We start from the raw sequence: 16,087 nt of genomic DNA on the forward strand, positions 1-16,087 counted from the left end.
TAGTGTTCTGTAAATATCCAGGAAAAAGTTCTTAAAGTTCTTGAAGTTTCCTGGTGAAAACTACACCCACAAGGAGGACCAAGCTAACTGGAACCCCTATGCTAGGTTTCCTAGAATTCCTAGACAGCAATTGCATACAAAACTCACCTCCAGACTTGTTTGAATAACTGAACAAGGGGTCAATGCCAACTTCTTGTTCTTCTGGCTGCAGAGGATGTCTAGTTTCAGATAAGGAATGATACATTGTAGAAACTGGACAGTACCACCAAAAGGAACTTCCTAGGAAATAAAAATAAACAAAAAATATTTTTTCTTTCTTTCACCTATGACAAGGAAGAAAATATAAGACTGAAATGATTAAATGAGCATAACAGACATTAACAAGTTTTCTACAGCCTCCAGGGACTGTTACTACACCTTAGTAGGCTTATGCAAAAAAGCAAAAAAAGGTGGCAAAAAATTTCCATTTAAACACATTCTCCCAAAATTTGAACTTCACTTATATCCTTTATTTCAATGTTGAATCACATTCATTTTCAGTAAAATTTTGCACAAACAGCTGAACTGGAAGTTAAAAAACAAACCCTGTTTTTACATTTATGGCATCTTTTTCTACAAAAACAATACATTCACAACAGAAACCTTCAAAGTACAAAAAAATCAGCAAATGATAATCATTTATACAACTATACTAGCTAGGAACAGCACTGTTACAATTTCCATGTACCATACATACTTTTCTTGTCTTTGTTGTGGATATTTAAAACACATGTTTTTAATGTGATCCATCATGATAAACACAATGATTTATCATGAGTGTCTTCCTTCCCAGTACAATAAAAATATGTGTAGGTTACCATTTCTAATGGATCCCTAGCATCCCATCATGTAGCTATCACAATTTATGCAACCAATATCTTATTAGTAAACAATCAGGATGCTCTCAGTTGTTCAATACCATAAACAACCTCACAGTAAATATCTCTGTCAAAACCCATGACCATTTCCTTAAGATACATTCCTGTAAGTATACTTGCTGGATTGTAAAATATATTTGTAAATTAAGATTATATAACTTTTTGGTAAATTGTGCTTTAGCAAGATTTGAATATAATAAAAAAGTTCATTTCCCTTAGGCTTGTGTGGATCTTTTTGAACTGACACAACAGAGATTCATTGAGTATCAAGAAAATGCAATGTGATTACTAAAGATTTTCTGTTTCTTTGACAATTATTTGTTGTTACGATTTGAAAACATGCTTTAAATATTAAGTATATTAAGTCTCTGGCGTATGACACATACATTTTTCTCAAAGGGTGTCCATCTTTAAGTTGTTATGACATAGGGTATTTTGTGACAGAAAGTATACATTTTTCATTTTTATGCATCAAAATATGACTGTATCTCCATCTGAAAGACCTAGGCAATTTCATTCTGCTTGGGATCTTATTTTGCTCTGAAACTTAACCTCTGACTTATTGTAATCCTAAAGTCAAGAAAAAATCTACAGAAAAGCTCTGTGGAAACAGTTCAGTTCTTGGAAAAGCCGCAGATAGGCCAAGATAACCACATATCTGAAATTCCGGATGGCTTCCACCTAAGTGTGGTGACCAATATCTAAACTAGAAGCCCTGCAGTTTGGCACATACTCCCCTTGCAACATCCTCACCGTTTAAACCAATCAGTTTAAATGAATTCCCCTCTTGTAGCGACCAATCCCTCCTACCCAACTTGTTCCCCCCAGTAAATGTGCTAATCATGTTTTAGAATTGTTATTTGATTTTCCCGTAGTGTGTGATGATTTGCTAGGAGATGTTATGATGTATGTGGAAGTCCCTGCCTTCTCCAAAGAATGTATAAAACTGCTGCAAAACCTGGGCTCTGGGCCTCTTAGCATCACCTGTTGCTGTGTGTGTGCGGAGGACCGAGCTAGCTTGCAATAAACACCTCTTTGCTGCTTACATCGATCTTGGGTCTCTGGTGGTCTTTTGGGGGTCCCGAATTCGAGCATAACACATCATGGGTTTATTTCTTGTGTTATCTTACAAAGGCACAATTACATAAGTAACCACCTATATATTTTATGATTTTGACACAGCTTCCCCTCAATTCTTATTCCAAATATTCTTGTTCTACATTATTCCAAATTGAAAACATTAAAAAATCATTCAGCTCACCCCCCAGACAGCGGGAATTCGCATAAAATCTCTCCTAGGCTTGCCGGGAGAGGGAGTATCAAGCTGAGCCTCCATACAGGCTAGGGGGAAACCAGAGACACCTGACCTCCAACCCCTCCTCCCAGTAGCAGCCAAAAGGAAACCTGGCTAGCCAGCGCTGGGGGAGGGGCAAGCAGAAAAAATCAAAGTGATAGAGTGCCAGGGATCCCAGCAGCCTGCAGCAGGGCCCCAGAGACCCAGGCCAACTGATTCGCGTGGCCTGCCCTGCGGCTACAGAAGGCGTGGCGCCTCAGTGAAGCCATTAATTGGCAAGCAGGGAGGTTAGGGAAGGCCATTAGGTGGAATCCCACCAGCCAAGCCCACACGGACCCTTGGGCCGAGCACGGGTTCTCAGAAGGGGAAGGAAGCGGTACAGTCCCATCCCCCACAGCGGACACTCCACCGAGGCAGTCAGCGGCCACCATCCGGGAAAGCTGAAGGATACACCACCACTCTCCTTCAGAGTGCAACATCAAAACAGCGGACACTCCAGCCAGGCAGTCAGCGGCCACCATCCGGGAAAGCTGAAGAATACACCACCACTCTATCAAATTTTTTAAAATTACTGTTTTTTGCATCTTGAAAAGCTGTTGATTTTATCATATACTAATTTTTAACTCAGTCACCTCTCACATTACAGTTTCGTCTGATTCTCTTATGATTTTTATTAGGTACACAATTATATCATCTATAAACTGTAACCTCTTTATTTCCTATTTTTATATTTAATTTCCTTTTCTTGCCTTACTGCATTTGTTCTGTACTTTGGAAAGCACAATTAAATATCACACCGTCCATTCTTATGAGACAGATGGGAAAGTCACTAAAACTTACACCAAGCAAATTTGAAATAAATGTTTAAAATTATTTCTAACAGTCTGTAGCTACATTATAAAACTCTTAACCCATGAAATTTACCACCATCCACAGTTTAAATTAAACACTGTAGCTAGATTTTAAGATGAACCAGATAATTTCCGTAGCCAATAAACAGAACTGGAATTATACATACTGAAAGAGTGGTAATCAAATCATACAGTTTGCAGGATGAACAAATAATGGGTCATGAAGAAATTCCCTCACATTAGAAAAGTGATAACTGGTCATAGGCCTTGTGTTGTATTGTACCCCATTAAATTAGAAGAAACAGTACTGAAACTTTCTGGGTCTAACTTAGAAGCTATTCACAGGCAACAGTCTATTTCATTTTGCCACTAATACATTTCATGTTTTATCTGATTTACCTGATTTTTTCCTAGATATTTCTGGAAATGTTATAATACACCTCTGTTCTGAAATGCCATGTAAGTTAAAATAGCTGAAAAATAAAATTACTTATTACTACATTTGCATTAAAATTACAGGGGAATTCATTGGTTGTACTCAAGAGAGACTGAAGGCCATGTCATTCTGTTTGTCTTACTCTTCTAGTTTATCAAGATTTCTAGGAGAAAAATGTTTTACAGCCTTAACTGTAAAATTACTGTCTCTAGGTCTCATCAGCTTTAAGGCTGGAGCAATGTGAAACTGACTGACAGCTGAATGGAATATAGATGAAATGATGGAGACCACAAATCACTCAAAGTCCCATTTTATTAAGTGCTTTGAAAATCATGTCCTAGAACCTTCAGTCAATTTATGATTTAGTACAAGATGCAGAAGATTTGTACTGTGTCTAAGGAGTTTCATTTGATGGCTCAGATTGCCCTAGAGGAAAAGGGACATAGGAAAAAGGAAATGCTAAGATCATAATAGAGATACATGCTTCTGCTTGAATAAGTGAAGAAGTGTTTTATTCCCTTAATCATTGAGATTGACTAGAACATAAAATTGTTTTTTAAAATAAAAACTATGAATTATGCACAATTTGCATACTACTAACTTAAAAATTATTTTCTTTCAGTAATGCCTATATATATGATAATTCAACAGACACTTTTCATCTCATGTAATTACATTGTTTTTTTAATCTCAATATAGCCCAAACCAATAATCCATCATTATTTTAACACAGTGTTTCTTTTAGTAAGATAGATGAACAACTCAGCTACTTTTCTTTTGGCAAAGGGTGGTATTGGGGATTGAATTCAGTGGCACAGTACCACTGAGTTACATCCCTAGTCCTTGTACTTTTTATTTTCAGACAGGGTCTGTCTAAAGTTGTAAATGCCGGCCTCAAACCTGCCATCCTCCTGCCTCAATCTCTGAAGTTGCTAGGATTACAGTTAATTACAGTCGTGCACCACTGCACCCAGCCCAGCTACTTTTAATATAATCACTTTTTATAAATATAAAGAGTCCTTCAATGTACTGATATGAAAAAACAAACTCCAAATCATGCTGTAAGGTAGGGGGAAAGCAAAATTAAGTATTTTTGCTATAATATATCTGAAAAAATTAAAGGAATTCTGCTTGTATATTCAAAGAATGTTTCTCGAATGATGCTTAAAGAACATGATAACATTGGTTGGTTCTAAGAAATGAAATTAACAAAAAATTTCAAACAAAGCAAATGACCATTGGCACCATATCAGCAAAAAAAAAAAAATAAGAAGGTAAAATGATTTTTCAGGGAACTAAAAACATTCATCCTAGAAAAAGCATTTCCCTATTCCAAATTCATGAGCATATAAACCCAAGGATTAAAAAAATAAAAGTACCTAAAAGTCTGATACAAATTCTTAGCTTTCTATAAATAAGTTAAGCTAAACTTTTACAGCAGATAGACATTCATATTTTCTTCCAAAAACTAAATTATAATATTTTATATTAATGAAAGAAATATGAATATCAATTTCAAAACATTTTCCTTATGCTTCTTATTGAAATCTAATCTTAGCAAAAGCCATTTAACATACATAATTACTAAAAGTAAATAAATGAAGGCGTTAAGATTAGCTTTCATAGCCCAGTCTGAAATGCTTAAAGTAATCTTATTTTATTATTAAAACCCCAAAAACTCCACAAATAAACTCCATTTTATTATAGGAATAGAAACACTACAGGAGGCGCAAATAAAGCTTTTTAAAGCATATTACTAATTATTGTATAGTTTAAGATAAACTATACTATGATGAGCATAAAACAACCAGCTTTCTTCATCCGTATACCTTGAGAAACTGTTTATACATTAAGGTAAACTTTTCTTTGTGGTAGGATATCATTTCTAATAATTCTAAATGAATGTATGTCTGTATAGAAATAGTTTGAATGTAAAAGGGAGTCAACACAATTTTTCTGAGAACCATTGCAAGAAAATTTGTTAGCCAGGAATTGAATAAGAGTGGGCAGTTGCTATTCCCAAGTATCCAAATTTAACTAGTTCCACATCAACTGAATGTATTGACTCTACATTCCACTTACTTCTAAGCTTGTAAGTAATAGTCCAGTTGACTAAAAAATTCCTTGGTATTCACAGGCTACTGGTTCTAGGAACCTCCTCAGACACCAAAAGCTGTAGATTCTCAAGTCCCTTATGTAAAATGGTGTAGCAGTTGTATAAAACCTATGAGCACCCCCTCCTGTGTATTTTAAATCATGTCTAGATTATTTATTATTTACAATACCCACTTAAATGTAAATGCTATATAAACAGTTATTACATTATATCATTTAGGGAATAGTGACAAAAAATCTGTACATGTTCAGTACATATACAAGTTTCTTTTTTTTGGATATTTTCTACCTGAGGTTGGTTGAATTCATGGATGTGAAACCTGTAGGTATAAAGAGCTGACTGCATAATTTCCAGTCAGCAATTTTGTCCACAATATAGGATACTACTATGTAGTCAGTTGAATCATTCATGCTATAGGTTATAGGTTGAGCAAGAAGAATAACCAGAAAAACAGTGAACTAAGTATAGTACAGTTTGGCCCAATATTTGGAAAGAAACAGATTGAATCTTGACCAAGTAGTTGCCAAAGATTGTGCTCAAATACACCGTTTTGTGTGGTTCTATGGTAAACAAAAAAGATGAATTCAAGAAAATTCCCTTCAATGAACTGGTAAATTATCACCTACTTAAAAAAAAAAAAAAGTCTTGATTTCTACAAGTTGAAACAAACAAAAATTGACCAATTTTCTAACATTTGGTAAGAAGAGGCTGGTAGAAAATCTTAATTAGGTCCATAGTCCTTATTAAACACTGCTAACTTTACTACTATAATGTGAAGTGCATACTGGGAATCATTTTCTCACTCTGAATCAAACTCATGAAAATCTTCAGATTGAGAGGGGGATCTAAATAAAATACATCCTTTGGTAATAAATGCAAGGTAATACAATAAACACTAGTAGATAAGTATGTACCACCACATGGGATTTGATAAGGTACATTGTGTTTTATTTTCATATAAAAGATATCTTCAATTTTTATACTTTTTGTTAAAAAATAAAAAATATTCTTATTAAAAAGGAAAACAACCCCAAAATCATTTCAGACAGAATTTTCATCATTAAAAAATCAATCTCAAATATGAACATTTTAAAATGTAAATTAATATGTATAATTGATATTATGAATTGATGATTCTTAGAAGAATTTTCAAATATTGCCAATTATATTTAGTAATTTTATGTGTCTAATTTATTGATGAATATAGTAAAAATCACATATCATATTTGTGTATTGGGTAACTGAAGGGGTAATGTTACTTTTCCTGTACTATAGAGAAGACCTTCATCAAAAAATTCTATCCATCTAACTATATATGTACATGTATATATATAAAAATATAAATATATAAACATATATATATGTAGATACATATGTATATGTTTATATATTTGTATTTATATATATATTTTCTCTGTTAATGTTTGCAAATATATTTACATGACTTGGAATATACATCTTAGCTAATTTAGTGATAGAACTAGTCAGTTTAATAAACCTAAATATGGTTGCTGGGGATGTTTAACAAGTAGCTAAAATAAGTGTGAAGGCAAGTGGGAATGGCAAGAGAAGGTAAGGTAGGAAAGGATGGGATACCAACATGAGAGAGGGTAGATGAAAAGAAAAGTGTGAAAGTACACATTTGCCTTGCTTTTCAGTTTTCCTAGGGCCTCAATAAGTGGCAAGTACTTTGATTTGCAGGGAAAATAACTTTCTGGGTGGCCTTCATTAGGAGTGCTATCAAGTACTGGTACCTTTTTTCTCCTTTTCCTTTTGTGGTTATGTTCACATAGTATTTTATAATTTAAAAAAAATACTGTGACTCTTAAAAGCCAGAAGGAAATTAGGAAATAATTTACTTTAAACAACCCCTTATTTTATTGATAGGGGAACTGAGGTCCAGAGAGTCTATGAATTATTAATGGCAATTCTCTTCACTTTCTAATCTATATAAACATACTGGTGTGACCAAAAGGTTTAGAAATACTATATTTAATATCAGTAACAGCACAAGACAAATACACAAAATGCTTCAAAAGCACAAATTACAGAAAGGAATTCTCCATTTAGAACAGCTAGTTATCTATTCTGATGTTAATAACAAATCCTGAATTAAAAACAAAAGGCTTTAAAAATAGATTAGGGAAAAAAAATCACTAAATGATGAAAGTGTGAACATATGTAATCACCACAAATACACAAAATATATGCAAAGTACTTACCACATACATATAACATCTTGAAGAAAATCCACTAAATAATAAATATAAACCTCTCTTAGTATTTCTCCCAACTTTATTTCTACCTTATTTCATTTCAAGAACAAACTCTATGGTAAGATGGTGGGAAAAGGATACATCTACTTAGTTCAAATCCCTACTACCCTTTTATATGAAATATCTATAAAATCAATTTCACTGCTACTTCAATTTAAATGATCATTCTCTCTTATATGCTTGGTTGATATAAAAATAGGAAATTAAGGTTATTAAGTTTGATATTTAATCTTATACTACTTACTTTCTATGATTATTTCTGTGACATCATTTGAACACATTCAAGCATATTGTATCAAAGTATTTAATTTTAAAAACTTGAAATCCCAGATACAAATTTGCCAGGCAAGTTCGCTGCTGCTGAGCCACAACCCCTGCCCCAACATAAATATTTTTCATCTGAATCAACTGTATATGTGCTTCACAAATCTCTGGTAGAATAGAACATGACTTTACAAATGGCACTTGGGCAGCCTTTTTAAATTTTACTAGTTAAGTACTGATTTCAATATGAATTAGGGGACAAAACTACACATGACTTTTTATTTTAAAAGTGAATCAGGCTTAAAATGTATTAAGTAAATAATATTACAGGCAGGAGGTGAATATGATAAAACTTAAATATCTAAGGTACGGGAAAACTGTCCTACATAACTAACACCTCTGGGAATGAGCTGAAATAAACGCAAGTGAAAAAACTGAGGAAAATTCCACATTAAACTATATTTTATTTTCTATTTTACTAATTGGAGTTTACCTTATAAAGTAAGTAGCATAATAAAAAGTTATTTCAATAGAAATTGCAAGTATTTAATAATATCACTGAAGAAAGCCTATTAAAATTAGCAGTTTTAGGAGTACAACTCAACTCTAACTTCCTATTACTGATAAAAAGTTCCTAATTCATTTAATTGGGGGCACACATATCAGTAACATTCTATGTAATAATATATATACTACATGCTATACACTATCATAATACTATAATTGCTTAACACATTCTTGCCCCAGTCCAGTCTTTGTGGTTCTCTTCCCCTACAGAGGAAATAATGTACAACAGAAATCATCAAGAAGCTAAACTGACCAAATGAATACTTACTGTTGCTGGGGAGGCCCGAGTAGTGTGTGTCACTGAGTGACCAGAATTCTCCATTGAATTGCCAATCAGATAGGTTCCTCCAGAGCTGCTGATGAGTTGACCTCCTGTGACACCCATCTGGATCCCACCAGTACCCACCATACTGTGGGAGGAGACCACGGTAGTCACCTGTGCAGAACTCCCTTGAGTATCAAAGTAATTTCCTCCAGTGTTTTGGCTGTACATCTGTGTTTCTGTGTAAGGATAAGTTGTTGTTCGGCTTTAGAAGAAGAAGAAGAAAGGAGAAATTTACTAGCTGATTTATATCATCTGTTTAATTTATCTTCTAATATGGGTCTATTTAAAATAGACAATTTAGTCTTTGGAATATGACAAGTTTTTCATTTTTGTAAGAAACTTTAATTCCTGGAAATAGTTGGGTGTATTTTCCAAATTAAAGGTACATGTCTTAAAAAGGTATCTCAGCACCCTTCTATACTTTAGGGGGTTGGCCTTCTTCAGCTGCCTATCATGGGCATATAAATAAGCTCTGTTGTTAACTTCATTCAAAGGAATCTTGCTGATGGATTTTTTCACTTCCTTATAAAACCACCTGCCAGGCAGGCACAGAGATGCACACCTGTAACTCCAGTGGCTAGAGAGGCTGAGGCAGGATGATCACAAGTTCGAAATCAGCCTCAGCAACTTAGCAAGATCCTTAGTAACTTAGTGAAACCCTCAACATAAAAAAATTTTAAAAATGACTCAGAGGTAAAACACCATCCCACATACCCTGGGTTCAATTCCCAGTTCCAAAAAACAACAACAACAACAAAACCAATCCAAACAAAAAAACCCTTGCAAATCCCAGTTTCAGAAAAACAGCTGTGTCATGAATGGAGGCTGACAAGTGAACTTTCTACATCTCTTCACTTTCCTGAATGACTCCTAATACCCCTCCATGAATAAGGTAGCTTGCATGAATCTCCTTCTTACTACCATAAGGACCTTGAGCAAAAACAGTTTTCCCATCTTGGACCCAAAATCCCTATCTAACATCTCTTTCTTCATACCCAAGTCTCTCCATTATGAGATAACTATGCCCCCCAACCCCCTTCTTGTTCTCACTTTCTGCTTTCTAACAACTGTGGTCAAGCTTCTGTCCCTAGTCTTTTATTTAAATTGCTTTTAATAAGGTCATTTGTAACCAACTCTAAATATCAAGCTCAAAGGCTCCTGTCAGCCCTCACCTTTTTTTAACCAATCTGTAGTATAACATTGTTGATCACTCCATATTGCCCTTTTCCTCTTTTTTTTTTCTGTTCTGATTTAACTTATTTTTCATTTTCAATTGACTCTAACTTACATTTTAAGATGAATTTCCTTTAAATTTTATAATACTTAAATGTTCACAGAAGTTACAAAAATATACAGAAATACAAAAATGTACAGTCACAAAAATATAACATATTATGTTTTAAAAATTCAAATACAAAATTAAATTCCCCAGTTCGTGCTATTCTCTTTAATTTCACATCCCAGAGCTAGTCACACGTGACAGTATGGCATGCACGTTTTCAAACAGTTCCTATACTTCTGTTAAGGCTTTTCTATCTTAACCACTCCTGTCCCTTAGTTTCAAAGGGATTTTGTTTCTACTTTTATTTTTTGTCTCCATTTTCCTGGCACTTTATTTTCTGAGGTTCAGATTTTTATGCTTATTTTAAGTTATACCATTGCCTTATCACCTACTACATAACAGATGCTGTTCATAGTAAGTAATCATCAGAGTTGATATCTCTGCCTCCTTTATTTTCTAGTTATATATTAAGAATTTTAAATCTGAGTTTCTAACAGCCAATCAAAAGTTATTTTTATTAGGAAACCCCACAATATATGGGCAGCTTCATATGTAAAATCTAAAGTATGATGGGATTACTTCTCTGTTTTGCTCTTCTATAGTTATCCTCTCAGTGAGCAGCACCACCATGTTCAGTTTTGGAAAATAATGCTGATTCTTCCCTCACTTAGAAAGACATGAATCACAAAGTGCTATCAATTTTACCTTCTAAATAAAATTCAAAATTTCCTATTCTCTTTTTTCTTCTCATATTCACTGCCTTAATTCATAATGTTCTCTATTATAACTGCTTATACTTGTTTTCCATTCCACGAATTGGGCTCTCTTCCAACCTACTTCCAACTTTGCTGCTCCAGTTTTGTTTCTACAGGAATTTTGTAAAATGCAACTGTGGAAACAAAACTTTACTTGAAAATCTTTCCATGATTCCCTCTTGCCTTCAAAATTCTCTCTTTCCTTCAGAAAATGTTCACAAACTTTGACAGATTCATAGAAAGCCTGAGAATCTGATGCCTACATATTAGGACTCAGTTCTAGCCACATTCTCGAAGGCTTTTTTTCACTAGTATTATAATGACCATTTTGCTCATGCTCCCAAAGCGTAATTTTTCTCTTGCTTCTGTTTTACTACATATGGTTTCCTCTGCCCAGAAGGTGTTCGTATTTGTCTTCGTCATAATCATCCTTAAACTCTCATCTTAAGCTACTTATTTTGAATTATTTTCTGCATCTTTTGCTTTCCATTACCACTCCTCAGAGTGATGTTATATTTTGTTTTCTGTATTTTTCTAACACTGTGTATTCCGGAAATACAACTCTCAATATGCTTATTCTCATAACTTTGTATTCCCATGAAATTTTTACTTCTTCCCATCTGTAATCTCAATACTTAATATGTTGCTGGTGCACAATGAGTACATTACATGGTCAAAAAATTAAAATATGATTCTATTTAAAGTATACTGGATATAATAACCAGATTCATAAATTTCAATAATACAAATTCTTTTATGTTTGTTAAAACATGAGAAAGCATGCCTAAATTTTAAAGATTTCTGTATTTTTAAGCCATTGTAATGGCTATAATTTACAGTATGAATATTAGTAAGATTATAATGGTATTCAGAAAGTATTTCATATTGGATAATATTAATCCTTTCCAGAAAGCACCATAACAACTTCAGGTATAAATTTTAGTTTGGGGTGATGATAGAAACAAAACCCTAGAGAACATTCTTTTAACAGAAAAAAAAAGTCATTTAAATATATATGTATGTTTGTATACATTTGTTTCACCATTGCTCTATTTTCTGGAAACCTCATTTATTAGGTAAAATGACCATGTTGATTTCAATTTTACATAACAAGAGAAATGAGGCCATTTTAATTTATGCCCACATAATACAACAGTGGCCTCATTTAACTGTGCTTAAAGTAACACAACCTGATGTTGGTATTTAAGTATAGTCAAATAAGTTGTACAGATAGATATAGGACAATAAATACTTTGAAAGATATAGCACACTGTGATGACTTTCTTTTCAATATTCCAAACAGGGAGAATAAGTATACCTTTTAACAGAAGGTAGATTTTGCAAATAAAAATAATAACTAATGGTAGCTCATATTTATTGACCATTTACTATGCAACTGACTATTCTATGTGCTTTTCACAAACTTACTCATTTAATCTTTATGACTACTCTTTGAGGTACGTATAGTTATGACTCTTGTTTCATACACAAGCTGAATAACTGCAGTTTGGGTAGGTTAAGAAGTTTTGTCCAGAGCACACAGCTGATGAACCAGGGATTTGGAATCTGAACTGAGCCCACACTCTCAATTATTTCATAACATAAAAAAACTTTAACATTTTATGCATGTCAATGATACATGAGAACAAATACTAAGGAACAGCCATAACAGGTGGTATATAGGGCATATGAATTTTCTGTTGCTATTTGGTACTTCCTGACCCCTTAACTCACTGTTTACTAGCACCTAACTATATTCCCTCTTCTCACCCAGAATTCTCACCCATGCTGATGACGCCCTTGTGGTAAAAAAGAATAGTTGGATAAGGCAGAGCCAACTGAAAAGATATTTACCACCACACAACTGAATATTAGAAGTTCTATAATCATGGAATTTCCACACCATTATAGGAGAAATCTCCCAAGGGATTTAAATCACTCTATGCCCTTTTTATGTAATTATTTCTTGGTGAACAAAGTAATACAAATGCATCACAGAGATATGTATAAACTCTATGTAACTCAGTATAAAAATGTAACAGTAAAAAACAAACTACTTAATTTTCATACTTCCTTCTAGCTGGATGTGATTCATGAGCTAGAAAAATAACCAAAGAACAGCAGAAGGAAGTAAGTTGCTAAAGAGCATGTCCAATCTATAAACTATCACCATTACTCCAATATTCAATCATGGAGGATAGGACTATGAAGAAAGTTTGGCTACTGCATAAATACAATTCAGGCCAAAGACTGGCAATTTCTAAAGAGTAAAAAAATTATGTCAAGAAATGAAGTGTCATGAATTGTCTGAACTTCACTTGGACAAAAATACACTTGGAGACTTTAAAACACTGGGTTGAATAATAGAGGCAGACATGATTTCTTTAGTCACTGTTCTTTAAAGTTAAGAAAGCCAGCTTTAATCCATTTATTGGAATCATTTGATTCTGAGCTGAAGTCATGCACAAGCATCTCCTAAAAGACTTTTCCATATCTAAAAGTGCTTTCAGCTCCTGAACAAAAACTCAACCTCTCCATCAGACCTGACTCAAGCCTGTCATTCTGATGTCTAATTGACCTCGATGTCTCCGTTCACTCCAGGAACAGAGGAACCCGCCAGGCAGGGACTCCCTCCCCTCCCCCACTCCACCTTTCAGCTGCAAAAGTAAATGCAAACCTTCCAGCCTTGTTTTCTGGATTTGCGTGACCAAGCAGGTACCTGAGGCCTTATTATGGGATGTTCCTGTTCCTCTCTGAATATAGTCACCTGGTTTATGTCCATCAGCTAAAAAAGTACCTGAAATAAATATTGGTTTTAAAAGGCAACCCTGTCTTTTTCATGGGGTGCTTTTAGCTTTACTTTTTTTTTTTTTTTTTTTTCTGAGCATCGGAATGAATGTGTATTTGAGAGAGAAAGACAGATCGGTGCTCATGTCTTTGGGCACCGCTCCAGATCTAAGAATGATCAAAAGTAATGCTCCCGAGAAGGAACATTACTTGATTTTATAAACTTACAAACAGTTCGGCTGTGGTCCTAATTGCTACGGATGAGGAGATGGTCAGTAGGGTAAATAAAAGATGGGCATTTAAAAACATGAACACGTAAGACAGTGACTCTGTGCTAGACGTCTGTGCAGCGGGCAGCTGGTTCTTTTGAAGTCGAGAGCCCAGTTTTGCTTTCTGAGGTGTGATTGGGCTCCTGAACACACCTGAGGGTGGATTTCTGGCTCTAAAGAAGAAATGACGAGGGAGCCCAGGGTGTGCCCGGTGAAACAACAACCCAGCTATTGTCTTGGCCCCCACCACGCCCCACCCTTTCCTTGTGGCTGGATCCCTGGGCTGACCTAGTCAGCAAGATAAGGAGCACAGAGGTTTTCTCTGCCTGCCTGGAGACTCCTCCTCCTGATCTTTTCCCTCTTTTCCTCCCCCTCCTCCTCCTCTTCCTGATCCTCCTCCTTGGCCTCTTCTCCTGGGTCCTCAATGCCTACAAGCCCCTGACGGGTCCCACCTCGACCCCAATCCCATCCTTGGCAGGTCCAGAGTCTCCTTTCCAAAGAAATTTTGCTGCAACAAAGTCCTGAGAAAAAAGTTCATCCCAGGGGAACGAGTCATCTCGAGCAGTCATCTCCAGAAGAGGCTCAGCCTCTGGCCTCACCTGGCTGACCTCCCAAGGACCCACTTAACCCAAAGGCATCCCAGGCCACGCCCAGCGGCTCTGGGCCCATCTTCCTGCTGGCCCTGATCCTTTTCTCGCAGGGAGCGTGTGTGGGTTTTGTTTCTGTTTTGTCTTTCCCTTGACGCTCTCCACCTTCTGTAGCAGGAAAGGGCTCTGAATCACCTGGTGGGGTGGACATGGCTCCCCAGGCAGTCATCAGGAGTTTCTGAGCAGAGGATGGCAAAGGAAGGGATGACTTTATGGAGATGTCATTCCCAGGCCCCTAACTAGAGGCAAGCATCACCCTTGGGCCATAAAAGGAAGACCTGATGTCACTCAGGGGGTCTTCTCTGGTTTGTGGTGTTCCCTGGGCCCAGATCAGGGCGGGTGGAGGAGCTCATTCTAACCCAGCCCTGCCTTCCCCGGATCCCCAGCTCGCAGCCTGGGCAGCAGAGCCTGAAACCCTGCCAGAGACCTGGATTACAGCCCCCGCTTCCATCTCAGGCTCTCCATCTTCCATGCACGGTGGGATGTCCTCATGGAAAGATCAAGGCTTACAACCCCTGACTTTATGGAGAGTTGACTGTGTGCCCGGTCGCCCTGGGTCTCCATTCACCACCTCATTTAAGACCCAGTGAAGCGAGGACCCCGTCCGTCCCCATTTCAGAGGCGTAGGAAGGTGAGGTGTAGACAATGTCCCACGGCTACTCGGTCAAGTTATTGTCCAAATTATGGCTTTCTTGGACTCACTGAAATAACCTCACTTTACTTATATCTTGGAATCCATCAAGGTATCTCTCTCTCTATCTAATCTCCATATCTGTTTTCTATCTATCCATCCATCATCTGTCATTCATTCATCCTCTATTTATTGTCTCTCCGTATGTATCTAAACTTATCATCTCTCTTATTCTATTTTCTATTTCTCATTTCTCCGTCTTACTCAATCTATCGTTTCTCTCTCATTCTGAATACCTATCGTCTATTTCTTATTTGTTCTATCTCCATATCTATTGTCTATTTCTTTTCATCTATCTATCTATGTATCTATCTCTCATTCTCTATGACATGCATTTCTCACTTTATCTATCTCTATCTGTCATTTATTTTTCTACCACCTATTTCTTATTTTTCTCTCTCTCATTCTCAGTTCTCTATCTATCATCTATCTTTCATTCAATTTATCATCTATTTCTCATTTTCTCCATCTCCATCTCTATTATTTTTCTATCATCTCTTTCTTTAAAAATTTTGGAGGAACATATTTCTCATTTCTCTGAAGCCTTAAGCACCCCACCCCACCCCATTACCCTAGAACTTCTGGAGCTGATGGGAGGGAAGGGTGGTGG

This window comes from Urocitellus parryii, chromosome 10 (assembly GCF_045843805.1).
Source record: "Urocitellus parryii isolate mUroPar1 chromosome 10, mUroPar1.hap1, whole genome shotgun sequence".
Classification (NCBI taxonomy): domain Eukaryota; kingdom Metazoa; phylum Chordata; class Mammalia; order Rodentia; family Sciuridae; genus Urocitellus; species Urocitellus parryii.